The following is a 20,687-nucleotide window of genomic DNA, read 5'->3' as shown; positions in this document are numbered from 1 at the left end:
TGGGACGGGTATGCTCAGACGTGAGTCCAGTGCTCTCCATGCCACTGGAATCAAGCTATCCAGGATGATTTAGGCCCAGAACTCTATACTGGGGTGAATGTATGACATTGTTCTGCATTCTGTCCATCACCTGTTGTTTTTGCATGTGTCTGTAAGCAGCATCAAATCTATAGTCTACATCTGTTACAGTGAGGGAGTTTGCCCAATGTATCCATCTTGGATGTAGAGCTTTAGCATTCGAAACACCTGCTCTGGTAACCACCTCTAAGGTCACTACCAGTGTCACGACATTTATGCGTTTCCCTTGAGTCAGGGCATGCTCTCTCACAGCAGCAGTCTGTACTGCTGTCATAATTTTCTCAGTAGGTGCAAAATATATTTCTGCATTGGTTGTTGGAGGTATGCACATTTTTCTAGGCTCTTGCCCTCCCTTGACATCTCGTATCCCAGAAACAGGACACTGAGGTGGGCAATTTTTGATTATTTGAAATTGAATCTGTAGCCCCTATGAGCAAATCCCATAATTATGCAGTCCACTCTGGTCAAGTATTCCGTCAGGTCATCGTCTGTTAAGTATATGTCATCGATATATGATATATGATGATGCTTCGTCATCAAAGTTTTCAAGTAATTCTCTGGCTCTGACTGAAAACAGCCCGGGGCTATATTTATACCCATGTGATAAATGGCAAGATTATTTTTGAGAGCCTAGCGCCATGAAGGCTCTCAAATATCTGCTTCCAGGTGCTATGTCTTGTCAAAAAAATCGATTTGAGATGTCTAGTGTTGTTTTGTATTTGTTTTCTGCACAATGCTATTCATTAGTGCGGCACTATGTGCATTTTGTACTGCAAATGTGCGAGTAGCTGTGCTCACATGTCTGTAATCTAATACTAGACAATATGATTGATCTGGAAAAAGAGGATTATACATTGAAGGGGAGCAACTTTCAATCACACCTTTACATTCAAGTTGTATTAGGATTTACGTAATTTGTTATTTTGCTTATTTTTTTTATTGGGTATTGTCTTTGAGGTTGTGGGGTTATCCTCAATTATATATCATGATAAGGTAAACCATCATACCACCCCACATGGTTGCGTTATAATGCAGGAGCTAGTGCTAAAGCCCACTCCAAGGCATATGAGTGTTTAATTGATTCTGCAATGAGGTCATGAAATCATAGTCTCCCCCTATGGGAATCCATTATGAGGTCCGTTGGCCAATCTTTTTCGGCCAGTAAAATGTCATAACCTTGAGTGAGTTCCTCCCAGAACATTTATAAATCTGGGCACATCATTTTCCAACCATAGCTGGACTTTGTATAAACAATGTGGAACACTTACCTTGGTATATGATGTTTCCACCATGATATACTCACTCAACACTACTCCTACCAGACAATCCATCAGGTTCTGGGGAACTATTGTAACATCTGACGTGCTATCCAGCATCGTCACTGTCCATTCTCCATTCAGAAACATGTATTTTGATGAGTGTTCTGAGTCCTTTCTTGATTTCACGTGATCTTCTGTTCTGCACTGTGATCATCTTCCTTTCTCCGATCCTTTACAGAATGAATCCTGAAAGGAATGAGAAGAACATGTATCTGTATCCTGAGTTAACATTATCATGGTTATATAAATTGTAAAACAAATTAGGTAGATTCCGTGTAGGAGACCCACCCTGTGATTTAGTTTTTCTTTGTCTTTCTTATTGTCCCACTTCTTCTTAGTTGAAGAGTCGGGTGCATGCTTAGAGTAATTCTTTTCAGCATTACTCTTCAAATGGGATTTCCCTCGTCTGGCTCCCCAATTATCTCTATCCAGCGTAGCATAGGTTTCTTTGATACTTTTAGGTAATTTGTACTCCTGCTGGGCAAGAGTCAAATTCCTTAAGCATTGGCAGACAGCTAACACTTCTGTTTCTCCTTTAATGTTACTCAACATTATTGTGGACAAAGCGGCAAAGGTGCCTATCAGTTTCATCTCTAAGTCCAGGGCAGGTCCTGCCCCATGCTCATTCTGTACCCGTTTTAGTGTCTCCGGTAGAACAGCCAACTAAGGGGTACCATGTGATCTAGTGTGTTTGCAGCAAAGATTGTACCTAAAGTGGCATAATGCTCTACCCGGGAAGCCATTCTCATTTGCATGCAAAGTATTAGTATCCTGTGTTTCTCTTGCAGGTCCGTATGGGGGAATGCTGCTTCCAGCTGTTTTATTGTGTGTGATCCAGTTAGACCTGGGGGTCACTAGTTGGCTGAGATGGGTACCTTAGGACAAATAGGACCCTTGCTTTCACGTCAGGGAAAGGAAGGACACCTTCTCAGATCGCCCCAGCTCACCACCTTGGTAGCTTGGCACGAGCAGCCAGGCTTATCTTCAAAGCTTAGTGTGTAAAGTATTTGCAACCACGCTCTCAGTCACCCAATTATGACACCACAAATGGTCTCAACAAGACTTTCATAAAAACAAGTATAAGTTTATATAAAAAGATATACAATGAGACCACAAGCTATAGATCCAACATATGCATATTTGTAATATTCTTCCTGGCCGGATGTTAGGACAGCCTGCCCTTGTAAGTTCTGGCAATATTAATGAGCAATTCTAAATGATCCACTGCAGTCCTAATGCAATGCTATGCAGTTCGTAAAGCAAAAATCAGGCCCTTCGCAATGTAAAAATATGACAGTTCGTTAAGCAACAATCAAGCAGTTAGTAATACCAATATAATACAATGCATAACGCAACAATCAGTTAGTTACTTATGCAACCTAACACAATGCGTATTGCAACAATCAGGTGGTTTGTTATGCAAAAATAGTGCAATGCGTAATGCAACAATCAGGCAGTTTGTAATGCAGAAATAATACAATGCGTAATGCACCAATCAGGTAGTTTGTAATGCAGAAATAATGCAATGAGTTATACACTAATCAGGTAGTTCGTAATTCCGAAATAATGCAATGCGTAAAACGACAATCAAGGTAGTTCGTAATGCAGAAATAAAGCAATGCGTAATACACTCCAGCACCGATCACGGTGCTTAGGCGGTCTACCCGCCATTCGTGCTGCCTCTCAGTCAACTTCCATCAACAGATGCCCACACACGGGGATGGTGTAAACCAAAGTTCAGCTCCGCACTCCGTGCCCAGTACTACCACTCCTTGGCAAGTACAGGCCGCAATACGAACCGAAGCACAGACTGGCGCTGCAGGAATGGGAAAGGCTGAGAACGTCTCTCTCCGAGCCCGCACCATGCCCCAGGTGGCAACACACGTTGCCTGGGGGGGTGCGACCTCGCTCTCCTCTCCTCTTCCTGCCACTTAGGCCTCTGCTGCAATCTTTGTGGATTCCGGGCAGGGGAACTTGGGCCCTCCCTCTACGGGGTTGGTTCGAGGTCCTGCTCTGGCAGGCTCGGGCCGGCGGCTCAGCTCCTCTGGGGCTGCTGGTTTGGGCCGCTGGTGCTACGAAGATCTCAGGCTGCAACAGGGCACATGCACATAGCATTGCGAGGACTCCCTTGAGCTTTAGTTGTGCACAATCTCAGGGCACTCCTCACGAAGGTCTCAGGCTGTATGAAGCACACACACCTAGCGTCTCTGAGAATCACTCGAACTCCAGGTGCACGATAACAGGAAAATCCTCACAAAGGTCTCAGGCTGCACGATGCACACACACACACAGCATCGCTGAGACTCACTTGGACTCCTTGTGCACAATAACAGGGCAATTCTCATGAAGGTCTCAGGTTGCACAAAGCACAAGCACACAGTGTCGCTGAGACTCACTTGGACTCTGGGTGCGCACGATAATAGGCCAATCCTCACGAAGGTCTCAGGCTGCAATAAGCACATGCACACAGCGTTGCTGAGGCTCACTTGGACTCCGGTGCCCACGATCACAGGACAATCCTCATTAAGGGCTCAGGCTGCAAAAAGCACATGCACACAGCGTTGCTGAGACTCGCTTGGACTCCAGGTGCCCACGATCACAGGGCAATTTTTATGAGAGTCTCAGGCTGCAAAAAGCACACACACACAGCGTTGCTGAGACTCTCCTAGAAACTTTTGTGTTCCTGAGTTTACGCAACAAGAAGCCAGCACAACTCGGGCCTTGGGGATAAGTTACTTCCGGGCACAGCTAACAGCAAAGTCCTTTCAAGCAGGGGGACACAGCACACAGTAAAGTTCCTTTAGCCTCTCCTTGGTTAAAGCAGCAAACTGAAGGCCAGCGCCAGAACACACATCAAGGGTCAGTTCGTTCCTGCAGTCTCTTCTGCTGTTTCTTCCTTGGCAGAGGTTCCTCTTGACCACAAAGTGGTTCAATCCTTTAAAGTCTTGATCACTCCATTTCTCCATTCCAAAGTTCAGCTCCTCTGGGGCTGCCGGTTTGGGCCGCTGGTGCTACGAAGATCTCAGGCTGCAACAGGGCACATGCACACAGCGTCAATGAGACTCCCTTGAGCTTCAGTTGTGCACGATCTCAGGGCACTCCTCACAAAGGTCTCAGGCTGTATGAAGCACACACACACAGCATCGCTGAGACTCACTTGGACTCCGGGGGCACAATTACAGGGCAATCCTCATGAAGGTCCCAAGTTGCACAAAGTACACGCACGCAGTGTCGCTGAGACTCACTTGGACTCTGGGTGTGCACGATAACAGGCCAATCCTCATGAATGTCTCAGGCTGCAAAAATCACACACACACAGTGTTGCTGAGACTCACTTGGACTCATGTGCCCACGATCACAGGACAATCCTCACAAAGGGCTCAGGCTGCAAAAAGCACAAGCACACAGCGTCACTAAGACTCGCTTGGACTCCAGGTGTCCATGATCACAGGACAATTTTTATGAGGGTCTCAGGCTGCAAAAAGCACACACACACAGCGTTGCTGAGACTCTCCTGGAAACCTTTGTGTTCCTGAGTTTCCGCAACAGAGAGTTAGCTCAACTCGGGCCTTTATGGATAAGTTACTTCCGGACACAGCTCACAGCAAAGTCCTTTCAAGCAGGGGGACACAGCACACAGCAAAGTCCCTTTAGCCTCTCCTTGGTTAAAGCAGCAAACTGCAGGCCAGCCCCAGAACACACAGCAAGGGTCAGTTCTTTCCTTCAGTCTCTTCTGCTGTTTCTTCCTTGGCAGAGGCTTTTCTTGATGCATGCATGAAAACATGTACAAACGCAGTTAAGGAGGAAAAAAACAACACCAAAACCTGAATGCGGAATGGAGCAGCCAGGAACCAGTTCAGCTCAGGACAACAACACCCCAACCTCACTAACAGCCAGAATGACCAGCCAGAGTCCAAGGGGAAGAGAAAATGCAGATTCATTCGGGAGAATGAGATCCTGATTGCAAAGGTGATGGAGCATCAACACCAGCTCTTTGTCAGCTTCAAGGTGTCATTGGGGATCAAAAATGCTATATGACTGTTAATTATGGACAAGGTGAACTGAATAGCAGAAGTCAAGAGGACCGTGATGGATTGCAAAAACACTGGTATGATGCCAAGCACAACAATAAGCAGAAATTGGCAAACAATCAACAGGCAGCATTGCATACCAGGGGTGGTAGTCCAGCGCACCAGGAGCAGCTCGATCTTTTGGAGGAGCAGGTGCCCTAAGTCATCTGTGAGGAGTCGATGGTTGGAATAGAGGGTCAGGACAGTGCTGTTTATGACCAACTACATCAGCAACAGGGTAAGTACCAACAAGGGACTTGGGGGGAAATATGTCACGGTGTCCAGTCTTGGCAGCCACACTGTGTGCAGGTCAAACAATAGCCAACAAGGTACTATATGTGTAGAAATAATAACAATTGAACAGTCACGTATGTTCAGCACAAATGTTTCCATAGGGCAGCGTTGCAAGTCGCACAGCAGGGCTATATTAGAACACATTGTAAGAGCAGCCATGTGCATTGTTGTCAAGATACTGTGCTTTCCTGTAGAAACTATATGTGCTGGGGCACATATAGCAGAGGTATGTCAATGCTGGAATCCCTGCACCATAGCTCAATAGGCACCTGGGTTAATCCTAAGTATGAGCATAAAATCCGTTCCGCTCGCGGAATTTGTGGATTTTCGGCAAATGCGCAATCCGAGAATTCTCGCGAATTTGCCGACATTCGCAAATTTGCGCGCAGTGGATTTTTTTGCTTGGTCGCGCTTGACAAATACAATCCACGTGCGTTGGGTGACCTCTGACCCTCTGGGCCAGTCACCCCACGCACCGCGCACACTCTCTGCGAGTGAGCCCAGGCTGCCCCCGATCTCGCCGAGTGCCGCAGCTGCCCGCAGCTGTGCTCCTGGTCTGCTGTTGCGGTAGATCCTCCGCCGCGCTGCATTGCTACTTGTTGTAATTTTATCGTATTGTCACTGCGTTGCTCCCTGTTGTTATTTTTATTGTATTGTCACTGCGTTGCTCCCTGATTTAAATTTCATTGTATTGTATTTCTCTGATGTACGCTTGTTGTGCCCCTGCCCTATGCTTATTCGTTTTTTGTTTCCCCTCTGTTGTGCCCAGCCCCGGTCGCGATTCCCGCCGCTCCCCGCAGCTGCCCCCCTGTGGCCCCACCCCCTTCCCTCTGACTCTCTTCCCATTCGCCGCCCCGCTCCCGCCTCCCAGCTGCTCCTCCCTCGCTCCGCCCCCCACTCTCCACATATGGCAGAGTGGCAAATGGGCAGCCTTGACGCGCAGCGGGCGCGACGATTGTGCGCCGAAGGCGCGCCAAAGGTAAGCCCGTCTACGCCCATCCGTGCCTGGCCCGCACCCAGCGCCCGAACCCCTGGCCCTCGCAGGCACCAGCCCACCCGCCGGACCTACAACGCCACCGAACTCTACGTACTCAACACCGGCCGGATCCCTGGGTGCTACCGAGCCACCCCGAGACGCACCCACGGAACCTTCAGCTGCCTCTCCTGCAAATTCTCCTGCATCCAGACCTGCACGACAACAATACCCTCCAAGCCGAGAACCAGCACCAACCACCTGAAGTGCATCCTGCTCAACACCCGCTCCATCCACAGACACGCCGTGGAGCTCTGGAACCTGCTCGACACAACATCACCAGATGTCGCCTTCCTCACGGAAACCTGGATGAACGCCTACTCAGCACCTGACATCGCCATCGCCATCCCGGATGGATATAAGATCTCCCGGAAGGACCGCAGCAACCAGACTGGAGGAGGCATCGCCATCATCCACAGGAACACCATCCGCATCACGACCAACACCGACGACACCCTCACAACCGCCGAACACCTGCACTTCCAGATCCACACCGACCCCAAGACCACCCTCAGAGGCACCCTCATCTACAGACACACGGGACCACGCACACAGTTCAGCGAAGACATCACCGACTTCATCAGCCCGCACGCCCTCCCCTCCGCTGACTACATCCTCCTCGGGTACCTCAACTTCCACCTGGAGAACAACAACGACCGCAACACTACCACCCTGCTGGACAACCTCGCCAACCTCGGACTCAAGCAACTGGTGACCACCCCCAACCACCACGCCGGACACACACTCGACCCCATCTTCTCCTCCAGCAAGGACATCACCTTCAGCCACACCACCGGACTCCACTGGACGGACCACAGCTGCGTCCACTTCAGCTTCAGAAAGAACACGATCCACCACCACCAGCAACAGATTGCACGCAGAAGCTGGAACAAGATTACTGCCGACTAGCTCGCCGCATCCCTGACCCGGGACCCCCCCCGCCAGCTCAGCGAACCCCAGCCAGGCCACCAACAACCTCACAAAGTGGATCAGCAACTGCGCAGACGACCTCGCCCCACTGAGGACCCTGCCCAGCAGACCCGGCAGTAAGAAAGCACCATGGTTCACCGACAAACTCAAGAGCTCAAAGAAGAACTGCCGAGCCCTCGAGAGAGCCTGGCGCAGAGATCCGACACCAGACAACATGACCACCCTAAAGCTCGCCACTCGAAAACACCACCAACTGATCCACGCCACCAAGAAAACCACATTCAAGGAACGACTGGACAACAATGCCCACAACAGCAAAGAACTCTTCAACATCGTCAAAGAGCTCTCCAACCCCAGCGCCGGAAACAACGACATCACCCCATCACAAGACCTCTGCAACTCCCTCGCCTCCTACTTCCACAACAAGATCGCGGACATACACAACAGCTTCAGCACACAGCCGACGCACCCCACGACCGCACCTGCACCCCCCACTTCCACCCTCCGAGCCTGGACCCAGATCAACACCGAAGAAACCCTACGCACGATGAACTCCATCCACTCCGGATCTCCAACCGACCCCTGTCCCCACCACGTCTTCAACAAGGCCGACGCTGTCATCGCGCCCCACCTGCGGGAAATCATCAACACCTCCTTCGACACCGCCACCTTCCCGGAGAGTTGGGAGCACGCCGAACTCAGCGCTCTACTGAAGAAACCTTCCGCGGACCCCACCGAACTCAAAACTTACCGCCCCATCTCGCTCATCCCGTTTCCGGCCAAAGTCATCGAGAAGACCGTCAAAAAGCAGCTGGCCGCCTTCCTCGAGACGAGCGGATCCCTCGACCTCTCGCAGTCTTGCTTCCGGGCCAACCACAGCACCGAGACCGCCCTCATTGCAGCCACTGACGACATCCGAGCCCTGCTCGACAACGGGGAAACAGCGGCCCTCATCCTCCTGGACCTCTCCGCGGCATTCAACACTGTCTGCCACCGCACCCTAGTGCAGCGACTCAGCAACGTCGGAATCCAAGAGAAGGCACTAGAATGGATCATCTCCTTCCTCGCCGGAAGGACACAGAGAGTCTGCCTCCCTCCGTTCAGATCAGAAGCCACCGAAGTCATCTGCGGCGTTCCTCAAGGCTCCTCGCTCAGCCCCACCCTCTTCAATGTCTACATGAGCCCCCTTGCGGCCATCGCACGCCAACACAACCTCAACATCATCTCTTACGCCGACGACACCCAGCTGATCCTCTCCCTCACCAACGACCCCACCACCGCCAGAGCCAACCTACACGAAGGGATGAAAGACGTAGCCGAGTGGATGATGAACAGCCACCTGAAACTGAACTCAGACAAGACGGAAGTCCTCATCCTGGGATCTTCGCCCTCCGCCTGGGACGACTCCTGGTGGCCCCCTGCCTGTGGGCAGCGCACCCAAACCAACGGACCACGCACGCATCCTGGGCTTCACCCTGGACTCTTCCCTACCCATGACCAGACAAGTCAACGCCGTCACCTCGTCATGCTTCAACATCCTGCGCATGCTACGTAAGATCTTCCAGTGGATCCCCACCGAGACCAGGAAGACGGTCACCCAGGCCCTCGTCACCAGCCGACTGGACTACGGCAACTCCCTCTACGCCGGAACCACTGCCAAACTCCAGAAGAGACTGCAGCAGATCCAGAACGCCTCAGCAAGACTCATCCTGGACATCCCCTGACACAGCCCCATCTCCGGACACCTGAGAGACCTGCACTGGCTCCCGGTCAACAAGAGAATCACGTTCTGACTCCTCACCCACGCACACAAAGCCCTACACAACCAAGGACCAAGATACCTCAACAACCGCCTCAACTTCTACACTCCCACACGCCAGCGTCGATCGACCAGCCACGCCCTCACCGCCGTTCCCCGCATCCGAAGAGCCACCACTGGAGGAAGGTCCTTCTCCTACCTGGCCGCCAACACGTGGAACTCCCTCCCGACCCACCTCCGCCTGACCCAAGACCACCTCGCATTCAGGAAGCAGCTCAAGACCTGGCTGTTCGAGCAGTAGTTGACCCCCCTCCCCAAGCGCCTTGAGACCCTCTGGGTGAGTAGCGCGCTATATAAATGCCTTGATTGATTGATTGATTGAATATTGCGGCGCGCGGCGTTCACTTACCGTCATTCAGCGTTTGAAGAGTTGTTTTTCTCCATGTTTGCGTGTGCTGCGCCATTTTGGATCTTGCTGTGTGATCCCACCGGAGTTTGTCGACCGCGATTACGTTATCGCGGCTCGACACCTTGCACAGCGAGAGTTTGTCATTGTGAGTACGTCATAAAGGCTCGTGATCACGTATCGCGGGAGTAAACAATTGCGAACTCGTAGATGCGGCGGGCAGCAACAATCTTGCACTCGTGAAATTGCAAAATTTGCAATTCTGCACAAGAAATCCACCAGCAGGCAGCATAAACCTTCTGAAAATGATGATTTTTATCAGAATAACTCCTCAGGTTGACATTTGCCTGCACTTTTTTTTGCAAGGAGTCCATTTTGGGGGGTAGGAGGAAGGAAGTGCCCAACAGTCTCCAACTTCCTGTTCCTGTCCAGCAGGCTCCTCCCAGTGCTTTGTTCATGTCCTGGTCACTTTGATTTGGATCTTGACTTGGAAGGATTACTTTTTGTGGATGCTGCTGGATATTTGGATTTGAGGCCTTTTTGACTTTCTTTGGATCACTTTAGGAATAGAAATTTCACAAGTAAGTTGATGTTGTTTGTTTGGGGCATTACAGTTACTGCAACTTCAATTTTGGAACTTTTTCAGAACAATAAATAAAATATATTGTGGGTAGCCACAGTATCCAGTAGGACCAGGGTTAGTTATGGGTGCATGATACAACTGTTTTGTTGAATTTTAACATCATTTAAGCCATGGATGGCATTGGATTTGGGTGATTTTTGTGTGTTTTTCGATTTTTTGGCTGTTGTTGGGGCCTTTTGCCCAGAGGTACTCAGTGGTGCATGGACCGAGTCTTCCTGTGGGATATCTTGAATGTAACTATCATGGAGGGCATGGATGACATTGGATTGTGGTGATTTTTGTGTGTTTTTCGATTTTTGGGCTGTTGTTTGGGCCTGTCCATGTGGGTGGGGGGCATTTTGAGGCCTGGTCTGGCCATGTGGGTGGGGGTCTAGAGGCCATTTTGAAGTCAGGCAGTGTTCTTTGTTGTGCCAGGGGTACTCAGTGGTGCATGGACCAAGTCTTTCTGTGGGGTGTCTTGAATTTCAACATGATTGAGGGCATGGATAGCATTGAATTGTGGTGATTTTTGTGTGTTTTTCGATTTTTTGGCTGTTGTTGGGGCCTTTTGCCCAGGGGTACTCAGTGGTGTATGGACTGAGTCTTTCTGTGGGGTCTCTTGAATGTAAACATCATGGAGGGCATGGATGGCATTGGATTGTGGTGATTTTTTGTGTGTTTTTCGATTTTTTGGCTGCTGTTGGGGCCTTTTGCCCAGGGGTACTCAGTGGTGCATGGACTGAGTCTTTCTGTGGGGTCTCTTCAATGTAAACATCATTAAGGGCATAGATGGCATTAGATTGTGGTGATTTCTGTGTGTTTTTTGATTTTTTGCCCAGGGGTACTCAGTGGTGCATGGACCGAGTCTTTCTGTGGGGTGTCTTGAATTTCAACATGATTGAGGGCATGGATGGCATTGAATTGTGGTGATTTCTGTGTGTGTTTTGATTTTTTGGCTGTTGTTGGGGCCTTTTGCCCAGGGGTACTCAGTGGTGCATGGACTGAGTATTTCTGTGGGGTCTCTTTAATGTAAACATCATGGAGGTCATGGATGGCATTGGATTGTGGTAATTTTTGTGTGTTTTTCGATTTTTTGGGGTGTTGATGGGGCATGGCCATGTGGGTGGGGGGCATTTTGAGGACTGGTACAGGCAGGGCCTGGTCATGTGGTGGGGGTCTAGGGGCCATTTTGAAGCCAGGCATTGTGCTTTGTTGTGCCATAGGCCTGCACCCAGTCTGCCATGCTTTCATCCATTATGCCCAGGGGTACTCAGTGGTGCATGGGCCTAGTCTTTCTGTGGGGTGTCTTGAATGTAAACATCATTGAGGGCATGGATGGCATTGAATTGTGGTGATTTTCTATGTGTTTTTCAATTTTTGGGGGTGGTGTTGGGACCTGTCCATGTGGGTGGAGGCCATTTTGAGGCCTGATCCAGGCAGGGCCTGGCCATGTGGGTGGGGATCAAGGGCCCATTTTGAAGCCAGGCAGTGTGCTCAGGCCTGCACCCCGTTTGCCTTGCTTTCAACTATAATGCCCAGGGGTACTGAGTGGTGCATGGGCCTAGTCTTTCTGCGGGGTGTCTTGAATTTAAACATCATTGAGTGCATGGATAGCATTGGATTGTGGTGATTTTTGTGTGGTTTTCGATTTTTTGGGGTGGTGTTGGGGCCTGTCCATGTGGGTGGGGGCCATTTTGAGGCCTGGTCCAGGCAGGGCCTGGCCATGTGGGTGGGGGTCTAGGGGCCATTTTGAAGCCATGCAGTGTGCTTTGTTGTGCCATAAGCCTGCACCCAGTCTGCCAAGCTTTCATCCATTATACCAAGGGGTAATCAGTGGTGCATGGACTGAGTCTTTCTGTGGGGTCTCTTGAATGTAAACATCATGGAGGGCATGGATGGCATTGGATTGTGGTGATTTTTGTGTGTTTTTCGATTTTTTGGGGTGTTGATGGGGCATGGCCATGTGGGAGGGGGCCCTTTTGAGGACTGGTACAGGCAGGGCCTGGCCATGTGGTGGGGGTCTAGGGGCCATTTTGAAGCCAGGCAGTGTGCTTTGCTGTGCCATAGGCCTGCACCCAGTCTGCCATGCTTTCATCCATTATGCCCAGGGGTACTCTGTCAGTGGTGCATTTTATTGGTCTTTCCATTTTTGGGGGTGGGTATAATACAAATGCTTACTTGCAAACTATTAATTGACATATGCAACATTTATTTAACTAATGTTCCTCTGGCTACGTTTGCTTTTAGGTGCAGAAAGACGAATCATCAGCCTCATTGTTCCTCATCAGTGCCAGGAACAAGTCCTGCTGCGGTGTGTGCAGCACAACGTCACGTGTGGCCACAGACAACTCTGCAACTTGTGCAACCGCGGCCTGCTGTTCTGACATCTGAAGAAAATGGCCCCCAAAAAAGTTGCCCGTAGCTCCTCTAGCAAGAGAGTTGCCAGTAAGGAGCAGAAGAAGCAAGTGGCACCACTTACCAAGGAGACTGGTGTGTCGACCGCTGCATTTTTTTCGGAAAAAAAAGTACGCCAGCAGCGGCAGCGGGGTCTGCTGGGGACCAAGCTGGGAGCAGCACCTCCGCTCCATTGGGCTCAGTGCCACCACCACCACGCCAACTTAGGTCCAAGCCCTTGAGTGCTGCAGAGGCAGCCAGTACAGTTGTTCAATCACGATCGACCAGTGATGTTGGCTCATCGCAAGAAAGTAGCAGCATCCCTCAATCAACACAGGTTGCTGTAACTCATCTGACGAGTGTTCAACAACCCCAGCCGCAACAACAACCACATGTGCAAGTACAAGCCCAAGTACATGTGGAAGGAGAGGCGGCGCAAGGAGAGGCGCAAGCAGAGGTGCATGGAGCGGCACAAGTGCCCACAATAGTTGTTCCTCCCGAAGTAGGGGCACATCAGGAAATCGACATTCAAGCCGAGGTATCATTTGAGGAAGCCACTCCTCCTGATGATTCATTGTCTTCCAGATCCCAAGCAAGGAAAAGATCAAGGATGGTGTCTACATCTTCTTCAAGCCCCCTTCCTTCTGATGATATCGATGAAAATTGGGAGCCACCAGCGCCGTCTGAGAGTGAGGCACACTATTATCTGACAAAGGTAGCTAAGCATAAAAGGAAGGTCCCCGAAAGTCTCATAGTTATGGAGCGTGATGATGACGCTGAACAAGAAGTGGCGTATACTCCTGCTGATGAAGACTCTCACGACGACGACGCAGTCATCATAAACAAATGTGTATGTAACAAGGACCCCCTGAATTAACGAATTTTGTAATTCCTAGGTCAGGGAAATAAGCACAATTGAAAAGTAGCAACCTAGGCAATTTGACACTTTAAGTCACATATAGATCAAAAATATATAAGAGTAAACTACAGCTAGCTAAAACACAAGTTTTTATTAATCAATTGACACAATTAAAAAAGTTCATTTACATGACATTAAATAGCAGTTAAAAATTCACAGTATATAATTGACATTCACACATTGATAATTAACAAACAATAAAAAATGGGGGTTTCGGCGGCCAGCGCCTTCTTCCTGGAGCAGCCACACAATATCTATAAGATGAAGATGCATACAGAACATAGAATTATATCGATTCTAAGTCACATAAAAAAAAATAGCTTTTTAGACATTTTATTTAAAAAAAGGAGTTGTAGTTTTTAGCAGCTGTAGGTTGATAAAGGGCAACATAGTGATTTACAATTGTCTTGTCATTTCCTAATTCTATGTTCTGTATGCATCTTCATCTTATAGATATTGTGTGGCTGCTCCAGGAAGAAGGCGCTGGCCGCCGAAACGCGCGTAGAGACTGAATTTTCATGCCACCTACCCCCATTTTTTATTGTTTGTTAATTATCAATGTGTGAATGTCAATTATATACTGTGAATTTTTAACTGCTATTTAATGTCATGTAAATGAACTTTTTTAATTGTGTCAATTGATTAATAAAAACTTGTGTTTTAGCTAGCTGTAGTTTACTCTTATATATTATTGATCTATATGTGACTTAAAGTGTCAAATTGCCTAGGTTGCTACTTTTCAATTGCAGTCATCATAAACGTCACTCCAGTCTCAGTGGGCATGCAGCATACAGACATTTTTACCCTATCCCGAAATGCTGCTGAGCGTGATGTTGGTGACGTGTCAATGGGACCACCACCAATGCAGTTAACTAGTACACCACCACATACAGCTTCCATATTTTCTCGCCAGAAGGGACCTCCATCCACCTCGACCTCCAGTTCCTCAATTAGTGGTGCTGTAAGACACAACGTAGCAAATTTCGGCAACACACATCCTCTACTTAATCTGGTATTAGCATTCCCAGTATCGCCTCCTCTGCCCCCCACAGACATTTGAAGTTCGCAGTTTGGGACTTCTTTAGTGTTAGCCCAACAAGGGAAAACATAGCCATTTGTACCATTTGTAAGGTTCGAGTTAATCGTGGTAAGCTTGGTACCAACTATGGTACCGGAGGCCAGAGAGGTCATCTTGAGAGACAGCACACTGTCAAATGGCATGCGCACCTAAGTGAGATCAAGGCAGCCCGAATTGCAAGTCAACAAATTGTATCCGTTGATGTTTTATCTGATGATGACAAGGAGGAAGAAGCGTTAAACATTTCTTCAGCTACACCCAGTACCCCTGTCAGCAGCACACCTCCTGCAAGATATATGAGCCACACTAAGAGTGTGGGAGAGAGTGAGACACCAATGCGAAAAAGTTCATCATCACTGAGCGTAACTGGGTCAAAAAAGTCATCATCATCCCGTAAAATGTTCCAGCCCACCGTTAGAAGCATGTTGTTTTCAGGTGCGCCATTTGAACGCAACCACCCAACGGCGCGTCTGTATAACACTAAGCTGGCTAAAATGTTAGCGCTGGACCTTGTCCCTTTTTCTTTCAACAGTAATATTGTGTGAAGAAGAGGATTGGCTAACTCAGCTTTGGTTTGCTTCTCAAAAGGTTCCAGAAAAAAGTAAGCAAAGTGGAGCAACCCTGGAGAACCTTGAGTCGATGGTGCAGGCCTATCTGAATGACTCAACAGAGGTCTATGTTCATCTTGACCCAATGGCGTATTGGCATGGGAAAAGAGATATGTGGCCAGAGATCACCAACCTGGCTATAAATTAATTGTCTTGCCCACTCGCAAGTGTTTCTTCTGAACGTGTTTTCAGTGCTGCTGGTGGCATTATAACTTCCAAAAGGACCCGCCTCTCACCCAAAAATGTGGAGAGGTTAACAATGATCAAGATGAATCAGCACTTCATACCACCAGATTACAAAATATGAGAATGCACGCAGGAAGAAGACGAGGAGGACACCAACTTAGATGAGGGAAGTTCTTCTCTGTTAACTGACCTAATCGGGTCTGAATTCAAAGAGTTTGAGGACGAGCTCTTCTTCTCTGACACCGAGCCCTGAAAATGAGTCAATGAATCACAAACTTTCTTTTTCGTCCTTATTCACTTTTATTCCTGTGTGTCTGTCTTTCTTTGTTTTGTAAAATCTATATAAATAAAAACTTTAATCACCTAATCACAAAAACAAGCCCATCAGCAGAACTGTCTTCACTTATTTGCTTATTGATTTGAAGGTGCCGCAGTCTGCATTCCTCAGGTTCACAAGTTCACAAGAACACACTCCTCTATCCTCCTCCTCCAGACTCTTATTTCCTTCAAAGCAGATGACTGGATTACGCCCAATGAAGAAAGACTCTGCACTTGTGGGGGTGTTCTACTTCTTTGCGGGTGAGTTGATGGGTCTGGGGCATTGCTGTGAAGGTCTAATACCGGATAAAAGTGGTTTTGAGACAATCGGAGCAGACATTTTTTTTTTTGCGTTGTTGCTCACTTGCCTGTCTTTGGGGGGCTTCCAGGTTTTTGTGGGTGGGTTTGGGGTCTGGGAGCACTGCTGGCACAGTCTAATGTTGATTGCATTTGTTTTTCAGGAAATCCATGGTGGAAAAGGGGAGTTAGGGCCTAGCTGCACAGCGCATTTGGACAGAATTGAAGGTAGGCCCATTTTTGCTTTTTGCCTGTTTGGGGGTTTTCTGCTTTTTTGCGGGTGGCTGCAGGGGTCTGGGGGCATAGCTCGGAAGGTCTAATATCGGAAACAAGTGTTTTGGACCAAATCCATGGTGAAAAAGTTTTTGCGTTTTTGCTCACTTGCCTGTCTTTGGGGTGTTGTTTGTGGGGCTTCCAGGTTTTTGTGGGTGGGTTTTGGGGTCTGGGAGCACTACTGACACAGTATAATGTTGATTGCATTAAGGATGGGCGTAGTACGCGTAGTTGCGCTACGCGAAGCTATGCAAAGCTTCACGAAGCCGTTCTCGCACTACGCGAGCTTGCGTAGTAGCTTGCTGGTCCCGTTTGCGAGCCGTTTTTCTTGCTCGGGAGTGCGTAGTGCGTGTTCTGGTCGCTGTATGCGTGTTCGGGGGATTGTAGCGTGCGACCTTACCCATGTGGTGGGCTATGGGCGCGGCCATCTTGTTTTTTCAGTTGTCCCGCCTGCCCGCCCGCGTCCCCTACTTCCTCTTCCGGGTCTCTAATAACGCGTTCGGGCGGTGCACGTCTTGTTCGGGAACACAACTACTTGTTCACACTGACAAAGTGCATGTTCGCGTGAAATCTCAACTTAAGAAAAGTTATTCATGAGTGAACTTCGCTTAAGAGACTTCCTACTGACCAGTTGCACCTGATAGTGCTAGTATACTTTCTAATAAGTTTGAAATAGTTCTCTACCCCATTTATGTTTGTTATGTCAGGCTGAGTATGTGGTTGACGTCCCCAGTTAAGTAGGAAGTCTCTTAAGCGAAGTTCACTCATGAATAACTTTTCTTAAAAATAATCTTTAAATGTTATTAGAGTATCACACACGTCCCCATGACCCGCACCCTAGAAATTATATTGTTGTTTTACCCACAGGTCCAATTTTGACCTTCATCTAAGAGTAGACATCAGTCACTCTTCACACAGAACCCACCTGGTCCTGAAGAAAGCCCCACCGACCTTTATAGGCGACAAGTGGCTGAAACATGTCGACCATTGTTTAGACACCAGAGGATGGAATATGTATGAATCCTAACTACTTCTAAAACCATATTCTGCCATATCCTCAACCCACAATTCAATCCCGGACAATAAAGTGCATTTTCCCTGGAATGATTGGATTGTTTTTATAAATTCACTCACACGTCACCCACTATCACTAATCACTACTGATTTTAACCTAGGGTGTTCTCCTCCAGGTGGAGGGTGCATACCAACTGACCCCATGATTCTGCACAGACGTGTAAACGAAGGCGGAGAACCAACATATACCGCCCATACCACCATTGCTATACGTGTATGAGGGTCTTTTACCAAGGGTCATCCCAGTTTGAACTGTACCCAGGTTATACAGGACAAGTGATCCTCCCTCCCCCCTCTTAATTAAAAATCCTTGAAGCCAAGGAACTTGGTGGGATCACAAGCATTCCTTCTCCCCTTTTTTGATTGATATAAGAATCTAGAGATCCACATCTGAAAAGACGGGGATGTTACATCCTTCCAACCGGCCGAAATAATGATTCTGAGCACTGCGACCGACATAAAAACCAAAGCAGCCTCGTCATCTGTTAAAACCAGTTTAGAATCTGAGCCAAATAACATTAGTGTTGGGGATAGATCGATCTTATGACCTAACAACCACTCCCAGAATTTTGTTATTCCATCCAGGGAGGGGGTCAATCGTTCACAAGTAAAGAACATATGTAGTAGGTCAGCTTGTCCCTTATTGCATCTCGGGCAGCAATCATCATTCCTAACACCCCAAGCAAATAATTTAGCCGGTGTATGGTAGAGATTAAAGACTGTTTTAAAATGTTGTGCTCGTAAATTGGATGCCCGAAAAATCTTTTTATTCAAGGTTAATGCTAGGTCCAAATCTACATCCGGGTTTCCCAATTTAGTTGCCCAATCACTTTCTACTTTTCCAACATCGTCCTGTAATCTAGACACCAGCATGTTGTAAATATCTTTTATCTTCCTACATCTTCTTCTCATACCTTCAACCACAGGAAAGTCTACGAGGGGTTTGAGCTTTGGTCTACAAGCCTGTAAGATGCCAGAGATTTGGCCATATATAAGCCATTGATTTGAGGGAAGGCCATATCTCCTTTGCATGTCCTCAAACCCGCTTATCCTATCTCCTACCATTACGTCTCCAATAGACTTAACCCCTAAATCCTTCCACACTTGTAGAATCCCGTCATTGCTTAAGTGAGGAAAAAGGCTAGAATTAACCAAGAGGAGAGAAGGGTTGACTTTACGGATATGATAAAATTTTAAAATTGATTTCCATACTTGCCATGCACCTAGCAGGATCTTAAATCGTGCCTTTCTATAGAACCTATATTCCAGTTCCGTCAGCAGTAATCCCATAGCTTTCTCCCCCATTAGTAAATTAAAGATGGGAGGGGGACCCTGGTTGTCTGTAATAATCGCATCAGTGTCGCATTGAAACAGGATTGACATATGGGTTAGGAGACCGGAGGGGGACCCTGGTTGTCTGTAATAATCGCATCAGTGTTGCATTGAAACAGGATTGACATATGGGTTAGGAGACAGGTCCAGTGATACAATCTCAGGTTCGGAAGTGCCATCCCACCCCTTTCCCACGGAAGGGACATAAGGGTCGTTGAGCGTCTAACCTTGCCATACTGCCATATGAACTTGATAAAGACAGACTCTAATTGCTTCAAATTTTTCTCCTCAATATATATGGGAATGGCTCTAAATAGATATAGCACCCTTGGAAACATCGCCATTTTTACAACATTTACTCTCCCGACCAGCGAAAGATAAAGGGCATCCATCCTTTTCAGTTCTACCTCTATGGATTTAATAAGGGGAGGGTAATTCTCTTCCACTATCTTACCCACTGTAGCATTTATCTTAACCCCTAAATATAAAGCAGAATCAACATACCTAGGGTTGGGTCTTGATATATTTCTAGAACAAATTATCTGGGTTTTAGATTCATTCAGAAGATATCCAGAACCTTGACCAAAAAGTTTAGCCATCTGTACCAGTTGTGGGAGTGCTTGCTGCGGGTTTGTTGTGATAACCGCCAGGTCATCAGCGTAGGCTAAAATCTTGTTTTCATAACTATTATAAATCACAGGAGATATTCTAGGGCACTCTAGAATCTTCTGAATGAGCGGATCGATGTATAGAGCGAATAGTATGGGGGAGCAGGGACAACCCTGCCGTGTCCCTCCACTTATCTTAAACTTGTCTAATTTCTCTCCCATTACCGTAATTGTCGCTTCTGGGTCAATATACATAGCTTTAATAGCCCTGACAATATTTGGACCAACACCCCTCCCGGCCAGAATGCTCCAGAGGAAACTCCACTCCACCCGATCAAAAGCTTTTTCTGCGTCGAGCAGGATCATGGCCATCCCTCCCCCCACGGCTTCCTGGGCATCAAACAGGGTTATTGCTCTAGATATGTGATCTGTCGTACCACGCCCAGGGACAAAACCATGTTGCCATGGAGAAGACAAGATCGCCTATGATCCTGCCCAAACTCTTCGCCCAAATCCTTGAATATAGCTTGGTATCAGCATTTATTAAGGATATAGGCCGATATGGCCCCGGTTTCTCTGCTGGTTTGCCTTTCTTATGAAAGACTATAATGTTAGTTTCCTTCCATGAATCGGGGACTACCCCAGAGTACAATATCCCATTAAAAAGATCTACTAAAAGAGGAGCAATCTCTTTTTCAATAGCTTTATAAACCTCCGAGGGGAGACCATCAGGACCAGATGCTTTCCCTGGAGCTAATTCTCGCAGGGCAGATAAGACTTCCTCAGACGTAATAGCTTTATCAAGTGCTTTTCTTGTTTTTCACACTCTATGCTATGGTTCTGGGCCTAGTTTTCTATCCACCTTATATCTGTGCAATCTTTACCTATTTTCACAGTTTTTCTTACCTTTTTTACTTCTCATCTATCTCTCTGTCCCTAAGTTTATATTTTGCATTTTATTTCTACTTTTCCACCTTTTTTTTAGCTTTTCTACTGTTTTATTTTACTTCTTTATTTAAGCTCCTACTTCTTCCCCCTAACTTTTTTCCTTTTGTTCTAACTTTTCTTTTCCACCTCCACCTCCACCCC

The sequence above is a fragment of the Lissotriton vulgaris genome, chromosome 2_1, assembly GCF_964263255.1.
Source record: "Lissotriton vulgaris chromosome 2_1, aLisVul1.2, whole genome shotgun sequence".
NCBI classification, from domain to species: domain Eukaryota; kingdom Metazoa; phylum Chordata; class Amphibia; order Caudata; family Salamandridae; genus Lissotriton; species Lissotriton vulgaris.
Note: the sequence above shows the minus strand (reverse complement) of the source record.